Here is a 7,576-nt window from a genome sequence, read left to right as displayed (position 1 = left end):
ATATTATATACTAATTATATATATGTGTGTGTGTGTGTGTGTGTGTGTGTGTGTGTGTGTGTGTGTGTGTGTGCGCGTGTGTGTGTGTGTGCGTGCGTGTGTGTGTGTGAGTGTGTGTGCGTGCGTGCGTGCGTGCGTGCGTACGTGCGTGCGTGCGTGGGTGTATGATTTAATAGCATAATCATTTCCAAGAATAAATACTTGAATGTCGATTCTTCTTCTATTCAATTGCTACGTATAGATTTACGTTGTTTACGTATAGCTAGCCTACGTGGGCATATGTCACCGCGTGTGTCTGTCACCACATTCAGCCTACGTGCGCTGCGCTCGTCTGCTTGTTCCGACGTTGCTGATGACGCGCCCCGTAGCAACACGACACTGCTGCCCATTCAGGCAGCTCATCACCAGGCCGCTGCCGGTAGCCAGCCAGTCAGCAAGTAGAAAGACCGAGCGTTCGGGTTACGCGAGTCAACGCTGCTTGTTGATGCGCGCGCGCGTGTGTGTGTGTGGGTGAATGTTGCCGAAGGGCGCGCCGACGCCACATATTATAAGATGCGTGTCGATGGCGTGAATCGTGAAAGGTTTTCACTCTGAACGTGGAGTTTTACGACATACGCGGGACCGGGCAACGCGGGCCACGCGCCCCACAGTCGTGTACACGCTGTGTTCACGCGCGCGTCTAAACCCCAAGAATCTCATCAGCGAAACCAACCAAGTCGGACTACTGGTCGTCATCGATGCGTCGCGTTTATCGGAATCAGCAGGATATAATTATCACGCTGCGTATATACAGCGCGTGTAGGCAGACGACATGTCCGTATAGACAGCTCATGCGACAAGCTATGCTGCATATAACGTGAGCTGAAGAACGAGAGGCGACGCGTGTGTGAGAATATATATATGCTTATAAATTTATGAACGGCGTGCCATTATTTTTTCACGGTCATGTGGAGGATGTTCTTACTGCTTACGGTGATACATTTGGGTACGTATCTATTCTGACAGGTAATTTTAAATGTGTAGATTCGGTTGGTTACAATGCCAATGATACGTAGCTTGGTAGGTGTATATAGATGTTTAGCAGTGACGTATTAATTATCTATGGAAACTATAGAACTGTGTAAATATATTATACAATCTATTATATTCTTTCTGTGATGGATGTAGTACGTTTTAGCATGACTTAACATATGTATAAAGTGTATTTTATATAGATACTCATAGTATAGGATTGTATACGTTGTATAGACGCGGATAATGAGGTTCGTGCTTGTTTGTTCCGTATTGTCAGCCAGCATTTGCTTCCTGGCAATCACTACGAACACACGGTAATCTAATTACTGCTGGGTAAGTGTCACGGGTTTTGCGTAATAAATTTTACGAATTAAGTAAATTAGAAATATGTGAAATGGAGATCTGACCACTGCATTACGGAATTCAACGGGCTTGTTATTGGATGCTAATTAACTATAAATGTAACGAGGAGTTAAATTTATTAGCAAGCATTCATCGCTATATATTATATATATTATATATACATGTATATATACAGGTATATATATATATATATTCGTCGGATGTCTGCTTTTAAAATGACAAGCAATTTAACAACGCATGCACTGTCAAATTGCAGCTGCATTTTGCACGGGATTTAGATGAACGACTCTCGACGATTGATATAGTATCATTTCACGCGATTATATTGCATTATAATCGTGCGACGTGGCGCGCGAAAACGTCGACGCGAAAATTTCGCTTGCATGCCGGCAAACGTTGTTATGATCATTATAAACGAATGCGTGTCTTTGATGATCTCATCGCGAGTCACACGGAAACCTGCCGTGATGCGCGCACGCAGTCGCAGTATGACAGGTGTGTAGCTATGTAATTTTCTTAATGCTAGTCGGTGTGTTTTTTTACTGCTGGCGCGAGCAAAATCGAGCGGACGGGAGTTTGAATCAAAACGGTTTATTTTTTGCGATAACAGCCGCGTACAATTTTCGTAATTTTCGATATTCTGTTTAATTCTGTAATTCGCGTAATTTTCGTTGAAAATTATACGTCGTAGAAACAGCTAGTGCTGGTGCGTGAAGATTGTATAGAAGATTGGGTAAATGTTATTGCTATATATAGGGTTAAATTGCATTGTATTTATGTCGAAGAAAAAATGAGAAAGTCTGAAGGTACTTTGCCAGAATTTTTGGCCAAATGCCAAGATCTAGAGATTAGTCTGCGACGTCTCGCGGTTTAGTCTGTGACGTGTCCTGCGTCTGTGTTCCCTATCCTGGTACGCCTACTCTGTAAATCCATCCCTCATATTCGCTTGATTATTCGCTATGTTGGGTAGTTATAAATTTATTCATTGCAAACAAAACTTACGAAAATAGGATGTAAATATAACTACCGATGATCAACACACACAAAAGTACGCGACAAGCACACTTTTTTTTTTTTACATCGCAGGTCTTTAACGCAATTGAAAACCAAACCCCATTCACATTCTAGATGTATCGCATTGCAACGGCAGTAGCATCTCACAGTCTATATCGTACCTTGGCAACAGCCCGGACCTGTACACTGGAACACATGTATTGGACAATCGAGTCATAATGTGAGCCAACAGCGACAGATTTATATCACATCGACGCGTTTGTCAACAAAAACTGCGGTTTCGCGACGATGTCGCAAATACTCGGCGCGGCATATGACACGTCACTGTTATGTTTGTGTGTCGCTTAATGTTTGTGTGTCTCTCTGTTTAATTGCGCGGTTTGCGTCGAAGCGTAAATTGATTTGGCTCTGTGAAAAATCGTGAGCGAATCGAAGCTCGCAGCTGAGTTTTTTGGAAAGCCCACGCACTCAACGCCCTCGCATCTTACGCACGCACGCACGCACGCACGCACGCACGCACTCACACACGCACGCACGCACTCAAGCACGCATGCATGCACGCACTCACGCACGCACGCACGCACGAACTCATGCACCCACGCACGTACTCATGCACCCACGCACGTACGCAGACACGCAGTCATTTTACATTTCCCAGCTAGTCACGCAATATCGCCATTGGCTTTTATGTCAATAGATAATCGGTATGATAATATCCGTTGATTATTACGCCATCGATTTCTTCGCGCGTGCGTGCGTGCGTGTGCGTGCGTGCGTGCATATAGAGCAGGTCACCGTACTTGGCTTCAGCTGACGCCGACATGGAAATAAAGTCCGCACGACCGTCACAGTGGTAATTAAGCAGTACTATATGCGAGGATGCGGGATTCACTGCTTCCCTATGCGATGCTCCCATCCCCATTGTTGTCCACGCGATAGAAACCGCAGCGTCCCGTTACTAAGCTGTCGCGTTAGTCAATTAGATCGATGACAGGGGGCTGCAGCCGGATATGCGAGCCCAGACATTTTAATCCGCACTACGCGCGCGACAGTATTGATTGCATTGGCTCGGCGTGGAACGTCCTTGGCACATCCTGCCTGATGGTCTTAACATTTTTTTCCGTAGCGATAACGAGTGTTTTAAACCCGCAGTCACTTATCTACAAAGTATCGACGACAAAAACTCGTGTGTCGGGGCGAGGTGGCAGTAAATGTGCGGAGATTTCTCAAGAAAATTTGACGTGAAAGTGTATAGTGTTCACCGATCAAATTATCATTGACAGTTCCTTTATCAGCTTAAAATAGCTTATAGTGTGTCTACGAACGGGCACTCGGAGTATTTCAGAGAATGCTATTATATAAGAATATATAATATATATAGAATATTAAAAAGAATATATAAGAAGAATATTATTGACAAACAACGTTAAATCATATATACGTTTATAGGCTTCCTAGTAATTTTATTACACGCTACTCAGCTGAGCATGAGGATGGATCAAGGAGAGGAGGGTCTGGGGTAAAGGGTCTGAATCCTCTCCCTTGAAATGACCAAGACTTCAAGTCTCCTTCTAGACGTGAACATTTTTATCGAAGCCCTAATCTCTTCGTGGGACTTCACGTGTGATCATGTGAGCTCTCGCTAAGCTGTACCGGTCGTATATAGACGGCGTGGTGGCGTAGCTATAATTAGCGCCAATAAACACGCGTGACGGTATAGGTCAACAGTAATCTCCTGTAATAACCTATTGTAGGCTCACATCTCCTCTTTCCCGCGTCAATCTCTGCGCGCCCCAGTTATTATGGCAGTATCATCGACAGAAGAAGCTATGGTTTATATAACAGGAGCCGTGTTATAGCAACAGTTATACGCGAAATGCGCTATTGGATCTCTGTGAGCCCGCGCGTTTGCGGAGCAGGGACGAGGTAGGAGCGTGTATATATGATGATTTCTCTATTATGTACTCTTGGTCCATATGGTGGCAAATTACTGCACCGGCCTCCGGTAACGAGCGAGCAAAGGGCACGCGTGAAGTGTAGCTATAGGCTATATGTGCAGGACGTGCGCGAGAAGTGTAGCTTATAGGCTATTATGCAGGCACGTGGGCGTGAAAGTGTAGCTATAGCTATAGGCAGGACGATGCGCGAGAAGATGTAGCTACTAGGTTTATATGCAGGCGTGCAGGCGTGAAGTGTACGTATATGGCTATAGTCAGGACCGTGCGCGAGAAGTGTAGCTAATAAGCTATATGCAGACCGTGCGGCGTGATCGTGGCAGCCTATAGGCTATATGCAGTGGACGTGCGCGAGACCAGCGTAGCTATAGGCTATATGCAGGACGTGCGCGAGAAAGTGTAGCTATAGGCTATTATGCCAGGGACGTGGGTGTGAAAGGTAGCTATATCTATATGCAGGACGTGCGCGAGTAAGTGTAAGCTATAGCTATATGCAGAGGAAGTGGGCGAGAGTGTAAAGCTATACGGCTATATATGCCAGGCGTGGGCGTGAAGTGTAGCTATAGGCTAGTATGCAGGCACGTGCGCGTGAAGTGTATCTATAGCTATATGCGAGGACGTGGCGCGTGAAGTGTAGCTATAGGCCTTACTCAGGACGTGCGCGTGAGTGTAGCTTAATGCTATATGCAGCGACAGTGCGAGAATTTAGCTATAGGCTAATATGCAGACGTGCGCGAGAAGTAGCTATAGCCTATATATGCAGGACGTGGGCGATGAAGTGTAGCATAGGCTATTATGCAGACGTGGCGCGAAGAAGGTGGTAGCTAGTACGCGCTATATGCAGGACGTGGGCGAGAAGGTGTGCTATAGCTATATCAAGACTGTGCGCGTGAAGTGTACTTAGTGAGGCTATCACTGCCAGGAGTGTCGGTGAAGTGTAGCTATAGGCCTATATGTGCAGGAAGTGCGCGTGAAGTGTAGCTATAGGCTATATGCAGGACGTGCGCCGTGGAAGTGCTAGCTATACGGCCTAATTATGCAGCGACGTGGGCCTGATGAGTGGTACCTATAAGGCCTATCTGCAGCGGACGGCCGCGAGAAGTGTAGCTATAACGCTATATGCATGGACCCTGCGCGGTGAAGTGTAGCTATAGGGCTATAATGGCAGGACGGGCGCGTGAAGTTGTTAGCTATAGGCTAATGAGAGTGGGCGAGAAGTGACTAGCTAGTATCGGCTATAGTGCAGGACGTGCGCGTGAAGTGTGAGCTCATAGTATATGCACGGACTGTGCGCGTGAAGTGTCAAAGGGCTATAGGCTAGTATTGCAGGACGTGCGCGTGAAGTGTAGCTATAGCTATATGACAGACGTCGCGCGTGAAAGTGTAGGCTATAGGATATGCAGGACCTGGCGGCTTTTAAGTGTAGGTAAGGCTATATGCAGGACGTGCGCGAGAAGTGTAAGCTATAGGCTATATGCAGGACGTGCGCGAGAAGTGGTAGTGGCTATAGCTATATGCATGGACGCGTAGTGGGCGTGAAGTGTAGCTATAGTGATATGCAGGACGTGCGGTGAAGTGTACTATAGGCCTATTATGCAGGAGTGCGCGTGAAGTGTAGGCATATAGGCTATATCAGGACGTGCGCGTGAAGTGTAGTATAGGCTATATGTGCAGGACGGCGCGTGAAGTGTACTATATGGCTATATGCAGGAGTGCGCAGTGAAGTGTAACTATAAGCTATATGCAGGACGTGTGCGAGAGTGTATGTATAGAACCTAGTATGCAGACTGCGCGAGAAGTGTAGGCTATAGGCTATATGTGCAGGACGTGCGCGTGAAGTGTAGCTATAGGCTATATTTTGCAGCGACTCTGGCGTGAAGTGTAGCTATAGGTTATATGCAAGGGAGTGCGTGTGAAGTGGTAGTATAGGCATAGTGCAAGGACGTGGGCGTGAAGTGTAGGTATAGCTATATGCAGGAAAAAAAAAGAACGTTGTGCGTGAAGTGTAGCTATAGTCTATATGCAGGACGTGCGCGTGAATTGTAGCTATAGCTATATGGCAGGAACGTGCGCGTTGAAGTGTAGTCTATAGGCTATATGCAGCATGCGTGCGGAAGTGTAGGCTATAGGCTTATATGGCAGGACGTGGCGTGACAGTGTAGCCTATATGCTTATTCAGGACGTGGGCGAGAAGTGTAGTATAGGCTATATGCAAGGACGTTGCGCGTGAAGTGTAGCTAAGCTATATCAGACGTGCGCAGTAAGTGTAGCTATAGGCTCATATGCAGGAGGATGCGCGAGAAGTGTACGCTAATAGGCCTATATGAGGACGTGCGGCGTGAAGTGTACTATAGGCTGTATGCAGGACGTGCGCGAGAAGCGTACTATAGCTATGCCAGGACTGCGCGAGAAAGTGTAGCTATAGGCTATAGGCTAAATCAGGACGTGCGCGGTGGAGTGTAGGCTATAGCTATATGCAGGACGTGCGCGGAGAAGGCGTATCTATAGGCTAATATGGCAGACGCTGGCGCGAGAAGTGTAGCTATGGCTATAGGCCTATATGCAAGACGTGCGCGTGAAGTGTAAGCTATAGGCTCATATGCAGGATGTGCGGCGAGAAGTGTAAAGCTATAGGCTATAGCAGGAACGTGGCGCGTGAAGTGTAGCTATAGGCTATATGCAGGACGTGGTGCGTGAACGTTAAGCTGATAGGGGCATATGCAGGACTGAGGAGAAGTGTAGCTATAGCTATATGCAGGACGTGTCGCGTGAAGTGTAGCTATCACGCTATATGCAGACGTGCGCGAGAAGTGTAGCTATAGGCTATATGCAGGACGTGGGGCGTGAAGTGTAGCTATAGGCTATAACTGCAGGACGTGCGCTGAAGGTAGCTATACTATATGCAGGACGTGCCGTGAAGTGTAGCTATAGGCTATATTGCAGGACGTGAGCGCGTGAAGTGTAGCTATAGGCTATATGTCAGGGAGGTGCGCTGTAAGTTGTAGCTAATAGGTATAATGCAGACGTGGCGTAAGTGTAGGCTATAGGTATATGCAGGACGTGTGCGAGAAGTCGTAGCTAGTAGATATATGCAGGCACGTGCGCGAGAAGTGATAGCTATTAGGCTATATGTGCAGACTGTGCGCTGTGAAGTGTAGTATAGCTATATGATGGCGAGGACGGTGCGCCGTGAAGTGTAAAGCTAAGGCTATATGCAGGACTGCGTATGA

The sequence above is a fragment of the Priapulus caudatus genome, unplaced genomic scaffold (genome assembly GCF_000485595.1).
Source record: "Priapulus caudatus unplaced genomic scaffold, Priapulus_caudatus-5.0.1 Scaffold391, whole genome shotgun sequence".
In the NCBI taxonomy this organism is placed as follows: Eukaryota; Metazoa; Priapulida; class Priapulimorpha; order Priapulimorphida; family Priapulidae; genus Priapulus; species Priapulus caudatus.
Note: the sequence above shows the minus strand (reverse complement) of the source record.